The following is a 16883-nucleotide window of genomic DNA, read 5'->3' on the forward strand; positions in this document are numbered from 1 at the left end:
CATATGTGGAAAGTGAACTACCTGCTCCTGAACAGAAATGAGTCTAAGAATAATCAAAAGGCAAATTGGTAAACATCTTGAGAAAACAAAAATGGAAACACAAAGTGAAAAATGTATGATATGCAGCCAAAGCAATTCCAGGAGAACTTTACATCAATAAATGCCTTTAATAAACAGTATTTCAAAGAAAACAGCCTAAATATTATGCCTCAAAAGGGCACAAAATGGAAGAAATAAAACGTGAAAAACTAATAAGGATCACAATAGAAATTGCTTTTAAAAGATAATGAAAAGACCAGGAGAAAAACAAACAATAAATCAATCTGAGTTAAATTTTGAAAGTCATAAAAAAATAGAAAAATTCAATGAAGAACAAAAGGAGAAGATTGAAATATACAAAGTCATAAAAGCAAGTGGGGACAATGTGACCACTACCTAGCAAACAGGGAACAAGGTATGACCCTGAACCAGGAACAAGCATGGACCAAGCAGCTGGGCAGTTTCCAGGAAATGTTAAGCCCCACAAATGTGTAATTAAATGAAAACAAATAAGGAAAGATATTTTAGCTATCCCAAATATTTGGAAATCAAATAGTAAATTTTTAAATAACTCACAACTCAAAAAAATCAAAATATGTAAAATATACTAAGATACATTGAATTAGCTAGAAATGGGGAATGCAGCTATACTTAGTGGAAAGCTATACTAATAATGACAAGCTTTAAAAAGAGGAAAGCTTATGTTTAGGGGGTCTGGGTAGGTCCAAGGCTGGATTCCCAGCTATCAGTCTGAGAACCCATTAGCTCCTCCTTATTCAGGTCAGCTGTTTCTGTGGGGTTTTGTAGCCTGGTCTTGCCCTCCCTCTCTGCATCTGGATTCCAGTTAGGCTCAGTGTTTAATTGTGGGTGCTTCTGTTTCCATCAGCTACTAAATGAGGGCTCTATGATGGTGGATAAGGTAGTTGTCAAGCTCATTATCATGGAAGAGTATTTATGGTAGCCTTTCCACTGTTGCTCAAATTGTTAGTTGGGGTCAGTCTTGTAGTCCTCTGGACCTATCTCTAGAGTCAGTTTTATCTTCAAACCTATAATGGATCCCTCTTTTATGGTATTTCTCTATCTGTCTCTCTCTTTTTCCCTCTCTCACTCTCTCTCCCATCTATTCCTCCCCTGACTCAATCTTCCTGGTCTCACATTCTTTACTCTTCTCCCCTTCTCTTTCTCCTAGCTCCCTCCCTACTCACTGCCTCCCCACTCCCAATATGCTCAGGAGATCTTGTCCCTTTACCCTTCTGTGAGGGAACTTGTATGAATCTCTTAGATCCCTCCTTGTCTCCTAGTTTCTCTGGCAGTATGAATTATAGGCTGATCCATTGCTCTATGTCTAAAATCCATATATGAATGAGTCCATACCATGTTCCTCTTTTGTGACTGGGTTACCTCATTCGGAATGGTTAGAAGGCCTGGGCAGTCTAAGGGACCTCTGACAGTGGAACCAGAATGTATCCCTGGTGCACAAAAGGACATTGGGATCACATTCTCCATGAAGATATGCTCCCTTAACCTAGAGGCAGGTTTTTGTTGACCCCTCCTGGAAGGCATCACCCTCCCTGTGTAATGGGGGGTATGAGATTGGAAAGTGGTCTGGAGGCATGGGAGGGAGGGAGAGAAGGAGATGGAACTGGGATTGATATGTAAAATAAGAATAATAAATAAATAAATAAATAAATAAATAAATAAATAAATAAATAAATGGAAAAGCCTTCAAGGGAACAACCTCCACATCTGTTTTGATAACAAAACAAACCTCATTAAACTTGAATTAAACAAAAGCTATATTTGAGGCACTAAATTCAGACAGAAGTGAGCAAAATCACTGAATATGGATCACTCCATATCCCAGAAAGAAAATGACAATAATAAGCTTGACTTTAAAAATCCAACTCTCGACCTTCAATACACCCACCCACACACACACACACACACACACACACACACACAGTGAACGAGAGAGAGAGAGAGAGACAGGGACAGAGACAGAGAGAGAGAATCAGTCTCAAATCTAAAGAAGGAGGCTTCTGGGCTGTAAACAAAGTGGGAACTGAAAAGGAAGCATGCTCTTCCAGCTGTCTGTGATGCTAGTGCTGGGCATGCCACAGGGTACCCCTCCTGCGCCTGAGCCTGCCATAGCCTTGTTAGAAAGTATGCATGCACCCATCTGCTCTTTTTAGTCACGGTTTATTTATATGCCAAATAAGGCTTGTTTTGTTTTCAGAATATAGTCATGTGTTTTCTGAATTTGAAACCAGGTTCGGTTAACTTGTTAGTGAAATTTCATCAATGAAGAAGAAGGTTTGTTTTGTGAAGGCCAGATGAAGAAGCTGTCTCCCAAAGCCTTACAGCCAGAGTACAACAGGACAAAGACCACCGGCATCCTTGCTCCTCTTTGTAGTTCTCAATAACTATCTACCCATACAATCCAAGCCCTTGCAGGTACAGCCTCTCTGTTTCACAGAAACAGTCACTGTCCACTGCTTCCCAGAGCCATCTTCCTTTCTGATTATCAAAACCCCAAACCAAGGTTTGCAGCCAGAATAAGCCACCACTATCACACTGCATAGTAACTGGCCCATTCTTCTTCCAGATGTCCCTTACCTCTCCAAGGGTCCTTGTGAACTTTTAAACACTTGCATCAACCAGGCATACAAGGAATCATATCTCCACACCACCCCACCCTTCCACAGTCTCTTATAAGGGCCCATAAGAAACAAATTGCTGTTCCTGGGCAGGCCAAAGCTTTTCCTCACACACTTCCTACTGATCTCTCTGTCTTGCTCTCATAAACTCTGCTTGAAGAAAGATCCATGGCCAGCATTCTCTAAAGCCCCATTCCTCTTCAAGACCTTTGATAACCATGGTTTTTACTTCCCACTTGCTAGAAAATAAATATGATCATATGTTTTTATCATGTGTAAAACACATGCATTTAATATATTGTATTTCTTAGAACTGTAAGATTCATTCACATCTGGCCAACAGGTATTCCATGCTCTGTTTCAGGTAAACAGCAATCTGATAAGACACATCTGTTTCAGACAATTTGGTTTCATGTTTACTGGGTTTTCATGCTGAAAAAAAAAAATAGCTGGCACCAGAATGTGCTTGCTGATTCAACTTCACCCTTGTATATACAATAGCAGGGAAATAGCCTGGCCCACAGTTAAAGTTTATGCTGCTCTCCTCAAGTTTCATTGTAATAGTTTTGTTTGGCATCTAAAGTCTCTGCAAGTCCCAGTTTAGATTCCCCCTCGGCTGGGTAATTACTACTCACCACATTTCCACAGTGCTTGCCAGTGCTTTCCTCTCAATGGTGCTGGAAAGTAGTTCTTGTTCTGATGGTGTTTGCTTGCCAAGGGCATTTATTACAAAGATTTGCTGGAGGTTCTGATGGGGCCACATTTTCTTCAGCTGGTCCCACTCATGCCTAAGTCCTTGCCTAGCCCACTTGGTTTGTTTGTTTTAATTCAGACTTGTTGTTTTTTCCCTCCTATAATATGCTTTCATGACCTGGAAAGTTTTAGCAGATTATTTTTTCAATCAACTATGAGATCTTCTGAAAACCAGAAGTACAGCCAAAATAACATCACTTGCTGAGAAGCAGAATGGCACATGGTCAAAGCTCAGACTTTACACTGTTGGGCTAGATGTATGGGCTTGATTCCTGTCCTTTCTGTGTCCTTGTTCCCCAGTCTTGCAAATGAGCAAACTGAAAAGTCATCAATCCAAAATGTTTCTATAAGGAATGACTGACACTGAACAAGTTCAGAACGAGTGCTACAGAGAGTGTCATGAACTGTCCCTTGAATGAATACTTTAGCCACTTAAATAACTTAAATAATTAGTAAAGTCTTTGCTGGGGTAGTTGAATTATTGGATGGGTTGTTACAATTTCTGTGCAGACAGATAATTCCTAATTCAGTGGATCTAAATGTAGATTCTTTAAGGAGGCTCAGTGCTTCTCCCAGGAATAAACTTTAATCATGGGACAAGTTACTCAAATTACTCAGGTAAAATACAAGCCCACTCTAAGAAATTGATATATTTCATTAATTTATAGGTACTTTCCCTTCATAATCTAACAACTCTGACACTGGGATACATTTTAGAATCTCCAATTGCCATCACACTCAGCCAAGAATTGCCAAAGCACTGGCAAACTCAGCCATAGTTTTCATATTGTCTTCTCTTTTGTTGAGTTAAAGGCCTCTGTAATATCACATGTATTGAGTTTAGTCACATTTTACTGAGCACTGAAAAGAAAAGGTTATTGTGTGGACAGGAAAGCATGGGAATGGAACCATCAGGAAAAAAACTTCTCATCTTTGACGAGAAATTCAAGATTTCACTATGTCTTTCACAACAACAGTCCTGTGCCCAATGCATTCTAATAGAAGACTATAGTCATAACCATAAAGCTTTATGGGATGATGTGTTGCAGAAATATGTGGACACTTTCTAGTGAGGCGTATAACATGGGAAGGGGACACAGGTAATATTGAAGAAATCTATCCAGAAAGGTGGCATTCATTTCTCTTAATGCATGGAAGGGTGATATTATATGCACACCAGATAACACAATTGTAATATGAAAAGTGAGACACAAATGTTAGCCTATGATGTCAACTGTTTGTTTAATGAAGTATTAGCATTTCCCCCCTTAACCTATTCAAGAGCAATATAAGATTTTTTAAATAAACTAAGTGCTATGTAAGCATATAGCTTAATTGGTAGCCCTGTTTTCTTCTTTGGTAATATAACAATGCATATATAAATTGATGGAGTGTTTCTGTTGAAACAGAAGGAGCATAATTAATACTACAAAAACTTTTGTGTTAATGAACCCATAGTTTACTGGTTGAGGGCAGGCCCTCACTTACCCTAGGCTGGCATCAAACATATTGTGTGCCAAGAATGACTCTGAACTCTTGAATCCCCCTGACTTTAATTCCTAGTGTTGGGATTTTCGGTTTTCCTGTATCACCAAACCCAGTTTTATTCTGCAGTGGGAATTAAAATCAAGGCTTCACACATGATCTACAAATATTGTAACAAATGAGCAACGCACCCAGTTTATAAGGTCTTATACTAAAATTATAAAAGTTTATAGAATATTTAATTAATCACAGATATTATGTAAAGTATATGAGAAATAAAGTTTAAAGACATAAAATTTGCCAATAATTTAAATAATTGTAAGCACATGTAAAACTACTTTAGCAGATACCACTGTGTTTGAACCTTCTGTGCTCACTTTTTCTTTATCCTGCCTGCCTCAGACCTATAAAAAAGACTTCATGGACATCTTTATGTACTACTCTCTGCTTAACATTGACCTCTGCCACTACATAAGTGATTTAATCACTGAATTGTCAGCTATTATTGGGAATGGTTGCAAGTTCAGATAGAAAGATCCACTTTAGATTTTTTTCTTATACACACCAACATTTTATCTCTTATATGTATTGTTCCACTGATTTTTTTTTCTATTTTATTTTATAAGTATGGGAGTTTTGGCTGCATGTATTCTGTACACCATGTGTATGCAGTGTCTGCTGAGGCCTGAAGAGGGCATCAGATCCCCTGAGACTATAGTTTCAGAAAGGTTGTGTGTCACCATGTAGGTACTAAACATAACCCCCCTCCCCCCCCCCTGCTTGACCCTTCTCCTCACTGAGCCACCTCTCCATCCCCAGTATTTATTGTTTTATTGCAGTTACATTAAAGACAGTAAAATACTTGCTCTGATAAATTCCTCCAGTTAAGTTGGCTACATAAACTCAGGCTTTGATAGACGCTCTCTACATGAAACACATATAGAACAATTTGGGACATTTATTTAGAGAAGTCAAAAATGCCAACACCCAACTCAGAAGCAAGATCACAAGAGCAGAAACAAATTGAGAAAAACTAGCAGGCAAGAATATAGCCCTTGTTGGGTAAAGAAAGCAGGCAGTGCTCCATTGATCAAGACAACAGAAATGTTTCTAAAAGTCAGAAACTGGACTCAGGCTCCTGTCTGCAAGACACAAGAAACTGTGAATGTGGAGAGACAAGAATCTGAAGGCAGCGTTTCTGGCAGGGGTTAGACCACGTTTGTCCCTACCATCAGTTCTGGATGGAATGTGAATCTCCTCAGCTACAAGATGATTTTAGATCTCTTCAGCTATTCAAATAGTTGGCTTGGCCCAGTGTACCTACCACTGCCTTCTTGAGAAACTCCTGTTTCATTCAGCAGTCAATCATTAAAATCAAAATTGACATCTAACTTGTGCTGGGCTCAGCTTGATATGATAACTCATAAACACAATCTCAGCTATGCTCTGCAGTTGGCAATATAAACACAAGCACAACACTTTTTCTTTACAAATTCATATATATTGTAAGTATTGAATAAGTATTATAATCTGTGTTCCTAATATTGTTTTCCATCTCATACCAAAGGACCTTTATGGTAAAGTTTCAATAGTCAGGGAACAGATAATGGACATTAATGATTTGGTCAAACCCAGCACCAAAAGTATTCCTAGAGATCAAAACTGGCTTTCATGATTAATTAGGTATAGAGATAACACTGATAACCTTGCCTAAAGTTCCAATAGAAATTTTCAAAAAGCTGGTGAACTAAGAGTATCTATTGTCACACATTATATAATGTTAAAAGAGTTCCTATTTTTATAACTTTCTTCTTTTATTTATATTTGTCGACTAGATTACTAATGAATATTATTTGATTCCAATGTCTTTGTAAGATATATTACATAAATCAAGGCACAAAGCAGAAAAGTAAAAGAGCACAGATTCTGCAAAAGCAGTCAGCCCCATCCTCTTAAATCCCAGAGATCCAAGCTGCATTTGAGAGAGAGCCCTTGAAACCAATGTGCAGCCAGTGGTCTCTCAGGGGTCAACCTATAAAGAAACTGTTACATGAAACAATGTAGAAACAGCAAATCCAGCATTTCTATAAACCTAGGCCATACTTCCTTTGTCCAAAATTCTGAAACACTCACTCTGAAGCAACCTCATTCCTGGAATCTTCCCAATTGTGGAAACCAATGAAGGTTCTAATCCTCCAGAAGTCTCTCTATAGTCTTCTGTATTCATCCAAGAAAAATAGTACAGTAATTTAGGAGAATATTATGAAACTTTAGCTTCCCTGAAATTGTATGAAGGAATGTTTTAGAATGTGTAGAAACCAAGCCTACACTCTTTATAGAGCAAATGTAGGCATTCTCTTTCTTTATTCATTCTTATTTCTCTGTGCCATTAAAAGTCATATCATACTAAGATTTAGATGTGCTTATATTCACACATTTCTCATAGTTACCTTTAACAGGCTTGTCCATAATAAACATAAACTTTCTGGTTCATATTTTGAAGACAAATAGAATTAGTAGGGTCATTCCAATGCACACAATGGAGAGCATCTTAATTATTTGTGCCACAGATTGGGGATCCTGGAAATACTTATTTATGTATTCTCCAAAAGCACTGTGAACATCTCTGAGCACTGAAAGCCACTTACTTAAAAATAGTATGCACTTTGGGATGGTCTTTCAAGATTATAAGTAGACTAGGAGCAAAAGGAGTATTAAAATGTTGAGCTGACATCTAAGCAATTAAGAGTGTTCAAAAACAAACCCCAGTAAACTTGGGATTTATGTATTTGGCCAAGCATGTATAAGCAGTTTTCAGCCAGTTATCGTTCACTTGTTTCTTCATTTGTTTTTTGTTTGTTTGTTTTTTTTTTCTTAATTTAAAAAAAAAACTACAGGTAGGAAAATATTGTTTTTCTCTCTTAAAGAATATTGATATTCAGCCTCTATTTTTAAATTCTGTTTAGTAATTGTTGTTCTGGACCAGATACTTGAAACAATTAAACAATTGGGCCAGTTATCTCACCAAATTATAATTAAAATAATAGTTAAAATTGATGTTCCTAACCATTTAAGCACCAAAGTGATACTTGATATTTTTTTGTTTGTTTATTTTTCAAACCAGGGTTTCTCTGTGTAACAGTACTGGCTGCTTTACAGACCACACTGGTCTCCATAATTGATATCTTTAAGGAGGAAATCACTAGAAGTCACTTGTGTTAATTCTTTCCAGATTGAAAAGAATGTTTTACTACTTTCTGAGATGACCCACCTTCAAACACTCTATCAACTATGAGGCAGGCAAATATAGAGAATAGTGTGGCAACCTGGGACTCCTCCTGGCTTGGGTTATTTCACACTCCTCTTCTATAATGCCGTTTTTAGCCTAGAACCCTCACCTGCATGTAGTATGTGTATGTGCCCCTCTACTAAAAATGCACCCAGAAATCTTGCTATGCACACATTCCACCCTAGCAATGGAATATATTTCCCCATCCTCTTAATGACCTGTTTGGGACTGTTTCTACCCAAAGGTATCTATCCAAATTCTCTAGGTATAAAGTAGTAGAGCCTATCCAGCCAAACTGCTATAAGTCAAATAGTGAGTGATCTCTCACTAAAGTTTTGGAGAGAATTCCTTATTTCCCATCTTATTCCTATCATAACTTGGCATGCTTATGACAATTAAAATCAGATAAATCATGGGAAGGCACATTTGCAGTGAGCAAAGGCTTACATAATCTAATCCTGTCAATCAAAACCAAGAACCACCTATGTTCTTTAGCAACCAAATTCCTTTTGAATCTCATAAAACAGTAATCAGGTAACTTCATTCATGTGACCTAATGTCACTTTGACAATGACTCTTCTTATTTATACTACCACTCGGTTTTCACTAAAATCACATTGAGATTGTTTGCAGTCCCTTTGAGCCTTTATTTCAATTACTTAAATAAGAGGCCAAGAACCTGGAAATAGCAGCTCAGACACAGACCACATTTACATTATACAGATACTTAACTTAAAATCCTGTGTTTGGTTAACAGATTTGAATCCAAGACTTCAACTGCTTTGCAAAACACTTAGCAGCATCTATCAACTGACATCTAGAAATGGACCCTATCTGATATTTTATAAATTTGAAAAATAAACTCAAAGCATCATTGCCCAAGCTTTGTCTGATGTTTTCATCCAGAAACTGTAGGTTCCATTAGAGAGAGAATCTTGGAATCAGGAGTAGGAGCTATGCAACTAATGCATTTATCTGGTGTTTACCACACACCTATGTCATACCCTGCTTTGGGAGCTTGTGACAAGGTTCATAAGAAAAAAAAACCCATTCACACCACTAAGGAGTATATTTGATTTGAAAAGAAGACCACATAAGCAAATAGCTATAATCAAGTTCCACTGGTAGAGTGAAATGAGTTCCTAAGGAGAGAACTTCTAACAGGTGAGTATGTGCAAAGGAGAGAACTGTGACAAGTGAGAATGACCAAGGAGTCTGTTGATGGCCAGTGGGGAAAGGGAAGTTTGATTGACTCTGGAGGAGTACTGGGCCTCATCGAGAAGAGAAGGTGGTAAGAGTCTACAAAGGAGAGTCCTTAAGTGAAAGAGCTGTGCTGGGCAAACATGGCTGGTCATATGTGGGGAATTCTGGACATTTCATAGTGATGTGAACATTAAATGGAGACAAAACTGTGTGGGTGTGATGCTGATTTTGAAAGCAGGTTTTATAGTGGACAGTATCTTGTATTCTAGCTTGAAAATGTATGACTATCAATATGGTCTACATGGGTGGTAAAATGGTCACTCTTGGTTGTCCAGATTTGATGGGACTTATAATCACCATGACAGAAAACCTCTGGGCTTGGCTGTGAAGGAGTTTCCAGGTTACATTAATTGAGTTGAGAGAACCTTTCCAAAGTGTGACACCACTCCAAGGGTTCTGGTCCTAAAAAAATAGGAAAGATTTTAAAGAAAAAAATGATCTGTGCAGCAGCATTCATCATACTCTGCTTCAGGATGTGGATGCAGTATGCCCAGCTGCCTCAAGGTGTTGCCTCCATGTCTTTCCTGTCATGGTGGTCTGGACTTTCCAAACTGTGATCTAGATAAAACTTTTCTTCCTCAAGTTGATTTTGTCAGATAATTAACACTAGTATCTGATTTAGATCCTAAAGCTAAGAGTCTGGGGTCATTGTGAGAATAATGGTATGCATTTAGATGTGGGAAAAGGAGCCTAGGAAGAGTCTAAATTGTTGCACAACAAATAAAAGACCCAGAAACTGATAGTGGGGTTCGGTGCTTCAGGCTGAAGATCAGGAAAGCAAAGCAGCTGGGCACTACCTCAGACTGAAAGGTCTGATCCTGTCTCATCATGCTCTCCTCCAAGCCTCAGATGGTTGCCTCTCTTCAGTGAGCTCCAGAATCATGAGGCTTCAATGTCTTCCTATCCTCGATGTGACTGAAAATGAATGTGTGGGACTGAATACTGAAGACCCTGCTCCTATCTTTTATGCCCCTCTAGTGCTAGGATTAAAGGCAAGTGATCCCAGGTGCTGAGTTGTTTCTCTTTAAGACTGGATCAATCTTGTGTAGATCTGAGTGGCCTTGAACTCACAGAGATCTATCTACCTTTAATCCTGAGTTCTAGGTTTAACTGTATAGCACCACTTCCTAGCTTCTGGCTGGTGGGATTAAGGGTGTGTGTCACCATTGCCTGATTTCTATACCTTAAGATTGACTTTGCTTTTCTGAATCTTCAGTCAAGCTTTAATAAATCATAAATAATATATCACCATGCAAAATGAAAGATGGCAAAGACCTAAATAATGGGAGTGACAGTGCAAATGCAGCCAGGACACATATAGGAAAGATATCAAGGAGGTAGACGTCAGAAAATGACAGATTGAATGAATTTTTTGATTGATTCATTGATTAACTGATTGATTGATTGACTGATTGACTGACTGACTGGTAAGTAGACAGAAGGATGGGTCAATGTTGTTCTGATCCATTCTTCAAAGAGTAGTGCTACCATTAGTGAAATGAATGTATAAAATATCTGAAAAACAGTGCCACTAAAAATTAGCCCTGGCTATAGTACAAAGAAACACTAGTAAATTTTGAGGTTACTCTATTTCCAAATACTCCAATGGCCAAATAAAGTCACAGCATCACCAAGCATCACTCAGTTCAAAGAACCAGGTGAAAAAGTTGAGAAATTAGCACTTCAAGTGGTTTCTTTGCTCTGACTTTAATTATATGCATGAACTCAGAAAGATATGTACTATTTCTGTACTTCATTATTTTCCTTCACAAAATGGAACTAATAGCATGATCCCTGCTACCTCCCAGGGATAAAGTGAGGGTCAAGTAGCATAATATATACAAAGGACCTTTGTATCTTGGGAGGCTGTCAGTAAAATTTGCTTATTGTTATAATGTTAATGCTGTAACTGGAGTTTCCCTAAGCATCCTCAGGCTGTGGAAGGTCTAATAACATAGGAATGACATTAATTTAAGATGGAATAGACAGTCCTTGTTCTTGCTTGCTCATCGGGATCACAGCCCAGGCAGCACTCTCCTCAGCACTGACTAGCTCCTAAAGCAGTCCCAACCTTGCCATCTGCTTGGCATCTCTGGCACCGAATGGCACAGATGCTTACTTTCCCAGAGCCCTGCAGCAACCTGTGAACAATACAGATGGCTGCTTCCATCATTGTCCCTCCTGTAGCTAGGTCCTCCACCACTTCCTACTGGAATCTACCAGCAATGTCCTAACAGGGGTCTAGAAAAGTAAGACTGAGCCCCAATTATCAGCAGCTTCTCTTAAGGAAGATTTAAATACCAGTTCTGGAACAGCAAGACACAAATACCAAGTCCCTGGGTTGGAGACATAGATGATTCTGCTGCGTTGTGAGGGGTGAGGTCTAGCCTGTGGTGTGAGGGAGCACTTCACATTTCTCTGACAAGCTTCCTCAAGTAGGAGGCTCAAACACAGTACTGCATGAGCCTTCTAATCTGGAGACAGTCCAGAACCTTGAAAAACTGCAGAGCAAAGAAAATGATTGCAGTGAATTTCTCTTCATTTCAGTCTGTGATTATCAGTGCACTTTTATGTGTATATTTTACAATGTGAAACACAAGGAAATTAGTAAGTATCTATTAGTTATATTTGCTCAAAATATTTTACCCATAAGAATATGAGGATAAATGTCACAAGATGACTGTTATTCTTATATTAATAACATTTTATGATTTTACTATAAAACTAAATAACCCCAAAGTATATTTTATTTTTTTCAGCTACACTCCTATTTAGAATCTAAGATCAAGAGAATTTTAAGATCATACTTAGCTATCACATATTTAAATGCTAAACATTCATACATATAGAAAAGAATTTGTCTGTGCAATAAAAGTAACTTTAACATTATGGAATAGATTTTCTCAGATGTTTCCAATCCGATAGTAAAGCTCAAATCTGTGGTTTAGCCAAGAAGAAGTCGTCAGCCATAACATAGTTTCATTTGCAGAATAATTTTGTAAACAGTATGCTCCTTAATTAAATAACATCAAAATGCACACTCTAAGAGACTCATTGCTATATTTCTTCAGGCTTGAGAAAAGACTGTAATTACTAATAGGAGTTCCCTGTACATAGGAGTTGCTTGTGAACTCATACATGTATACACATGCATGTGCACACATACACACATCTTTTCATGCTACACTGTGAATTAATTATCCAATGTACAACATAAATTATCAATTCAAAAGCAAACCCTGAGTGGTCACATTATAAAAACTCTATTTCATTGAAAGGTGGGAAAACATTTCCTGTGATTCTCAAATCAGAATTCCCTTGGGCCTCATCACCAAGAATTTCAAACACAGGCTTTGGCACTCAAACAAACAAATAAACAAAATTTGCCAGTTAGAAGCTCAGATCTGCCTTCTTTAGGAAGTGTTGACTGATGTTCAGTTTGCTAGCTCATGAGGAAGTAAGTGCTGTGCCACCTTGGGTCTCCTTTGAGTTTCCTTAATAAGTTCCAAAGGCTCAATTCAAAGACATGGGGACTTGGCAACATTCTGGAAACATTTCCCAAACTATATTAAGGAGAACTTGAGCACACTTCATTTATAAACTGTAAGAATCCCAGTTGTTTTCCCTTAAGTCTGCTTTTTCCTCCATCATCTACTATACCATAGAGAAAGGAATTTCTAATAAAATACACTAATTGATTTATATTTACCTAAAGAAACTCAATGAAAGTGTGTAAATTCTTCAAGCAGTTCCTTAACTGGGGATGTCAGGTTCCTATTTAGATTTAGATAATATACCCTAACTGTAAACCTTGTGTCAGTTGCAAACAATTACTCATTTTGCTTATGATTAACATCATACCTTTATTCTAGCCTAAGTTACATTCATCTCAATCATTTTGCCTTGTGTTCTTACAAGCCTCCCAAAAGTTAATCTGTGACTGAACAGCACAGTCTAGGAAATGCTAAATCTATTCACTGCACACATTTTCTTTTATTTATTTATTTAGTTGAGACAAAATCATATAATCCAGGTTGTGCTTGCACTTGCTTTGTAGCCAAGTCCAGCTGACAAGTTCAAGGCCAATCTTCGCTACAATGCAAGCACATGCATGCATGGTTCACATTCCTCCTCAAAACATACACATACACATAATTAAAAATAAATCTATTAAAAAATATGAGCCTACTAGAAAACAAGGAACAGATAGGAGTTACATATGTATTACAAAGACATGATGAAGTCAAATATTAAATCATGTTCAAGAGAAATCAAATAAATGATGAGAGAAAAATATCTTACAGCATTTTTCCAGACAGCACCATAGTCCAAAGTACAGAATGAAAAACAAAATAACAAATATCGAATATTATCTTTCTCCTCATTGAACTAATTTGCAAGCCAAAAAAAGGACTTTAATCTATTTATAATTTTACTAATTTTGTCATATAGAGAACATGGGAACACATGACATAACAATATATAACCTTGAAGTCTCATGGAACTGATATATACATTTAAAACAATAATTCTAACCTCATATCAATTGTATTAGAAATGTCAAGTGTGGGTGTGGAGAGATGTCTCAGTAGGTATTTCTGACTGTTCATCTTGAAGACCAAGTTCTATATGAGCATCTACATGGGGTGCTCAGGGCCACCTACAACTCCAGTTCCAGGGGATCTAACAACCTCATGTGGCTTCTTCAGGCACTAGGGACACATGTCCTGCACTGACACACAAGCAGGCAAAACACACACACAAAAGCAAAATTTAAACAAAAGAAATGCGAAGCATATTAGAAAATTGTGAAAGATATACAAAAAAATTCATAAAACAAATTAGCGACCAACTAAATTGTAGCAGTCAACTTCAAAAACTGAGACATTACTTACACCAGTTATTAATTTTTAAAGTATTAATTTTTAAAACTACTATTTTTTATAAAAGTAAGACATTGTCATTAACAAGACCTTGTTAAACATGAAAGATAGACGATATTTAATATCAAAGAATATCAACAAGAAAAAAGCTACACACAAATTCAGAGCTTATTTGGAATAACAATAATAATAATAATAATAATAATAATAATAATAAAGAAAACTTCTAATTTGGTCTGTTGTGTTGGGTTCCTGGGAAGAGGAAATTGACTCTTGACTTAACTTCTGCCCCACCCTGTTAAACCAATTCAATCTTAAAGTAACTTTGCAAAATAACAGTAATTATCTCCATTTTACAGTAAAGAAGCTTAACCCCAGCCCAAGCTGAGGAGCTATTAGCAACTGACTGCTGCTGAGAGAGAGAGATACAGACAGACAGAGATGGGAAGGAGGGAGGAACGGAAATTATTCTTTAGGGATATGACTGCTAGTAGATTGCCCTTACCTCATGGGTAGCCTCACAGTCAGATTACCAAGGCTAAATCTGTTATTTATTTTATTTTTTTGTGTTTTGGTTTTTTGGGGTGGTTTGTTTATTTTTTCTTTAATAAGGATACAATATGAATTTGTAGGAAGCCATGTTGTGAGCTCCTGAATAAACTTGAAGGGGAGAATAAAGGGTATTATCAAAATTCATTGTATACACATGAAATTTCAATTAAAACAACAATTTTTAAAGGAAGAAACCAGGACTTAGATACAGCTCATCTAAGAGTACTTAGGAAGGAAAAATGAACGAAGTATGTAAGTGAAGGTCTGTCTGGCTTGGCTAGTGTGTTCTCCTGCATCTGGCAGAGACTTGTGTGTCATAAACAGGTGTCAAAGTTCAAGACAGAAGGAGCTTTGGAATTTGGTTTGGACTCATTGTTCTCTGTTCAGACAAAACAGTTTTCCTTATCACTTCATTTATATCTGTATGAAATTTCAGTTAAACAACAACAACAACAAAAATCAAACATCTTATGGAAAGAAAAAAAATCTAGTACACAATACTGCTGTCCACTTCAGCATCCAATTCTAAGCTATAGACCATGTGTGAAATGAGAAGTGCAGTTGAGAGACTTCCCTTGAAATATTAAAGCCAAAAAAAAAAAAAAAGATTTCTTTCAATAAGGAAGAATTCCCTTATCCCATAAAGTACATAAGAGTTTGGACTGAGGTATACTCTTCAATCAGCAGAGGAAAAAAATGAACGTCAAAAGTCCCAGACATTGTGGCTATTCAGACTTTACTATGCACTATAGAAGGCTTGGGAAGGTTTTCAGTATAGTATTGCCAGCATTTCAGCCAACGAGAAAGAAGCCAACTATTCCACTATATTTATGTATTTATGTACTCTCCTCTTCCTTATCCTCCAATCATAAAAGGAGGGAAAAGCATCTCTGACAGAAATGTGCTTTTCCCCAGAATTAAGAAGAAAAACCTAAATCTTTTACCTGAATTTTCAAAAGCACAAAACCCTCAATGCTGCCCCTGTGGCCAGTGAAACCAGGGAGGTGTGAACTGTTCTAATATGATGCTTTCTTCATATACCGCAGACCCAATACCCCACCCCCTTCTCTCTGCTGGATGCTTTCATTGGTCACTGGTGTGCCACTCAGTTTAAGTAAAAGTGGAAGAAAGAGGCTTTCTTTAAACTCTTGTCAATGTGCAGATATATAACTGGTCTGTAATTTCAAAACGACAGGCAACAGCACTCCAAATGTCATAAATGTAATCACGGTGTGCTAGCATGAGGACCAGTCCTAAGAAGATTTTGTTTGAATTCAGGACACAATGTATTCCAGAGTTAGAAAATGTAGGGGTAAATATGGGTCATGTCCTTCTCATGTTTGACCCCGCTCACTTCTGGGTAATTCAGGAGGAGGTTTGCTGGCTATCAAAGTCAAAATAACAACTATCGTTTAAGAGCTGCTTTAGAAATATAAAGGCTGAATAGTACAAAGCATTCACTAACCCTGGGGGTCAAGCTTAATCTTCTCCATTTCTGCCTTGTAAAACAGATAAAGATATTAAAAACATTTGTTGGGTGGGTAAAAGGAAAAGATTTTAAGTGTTGAAAAGAAATATGGTAGATAGTGTGGGCAGGTTTTTTGTTTTTGTTTTTTGTTTTTTTTTTTTTTTCATTGTAACTTTTAGGAATGGAGTTTCAGATGGTTTGAACTGTTGAAGACATTTTCAAATCTTTAAGTGATTTTTCTGGGTAGTCAAAAATGTAATAAGAAAGGCAAAACAATTGTGTGTGAATTCAACAAAACCGAATGTGGCACAGTTGGAGATTTCAACCATCAGCAAGAGAGGCAATAGGACTTTTAAGTTTTTCTTCACTTGCATATAATATGGATTAAAAGTAGGAGGAGAAGGTAGATTCCAGAAGGATAACTCAGCTGAAATACAGAGGTTTTAAGAAAGGTAAGGGGATATTTTGCTGCATAAATATTTGCTGCAATAAAT

This window comes from Phodopus roborovskii, unplaced genomic scaffold (genome assembly GCF_943737965.1).
Source record: "Phodopus roborovskii unplaced genomic scaffold, PHOROB, whole genome shotgun sequence".
NCBI lineage: Eukaryota > Metazoa > Chordata > Mammalia > Rodentia > Cricetidae > Phodopus > Phodopus roborovskii.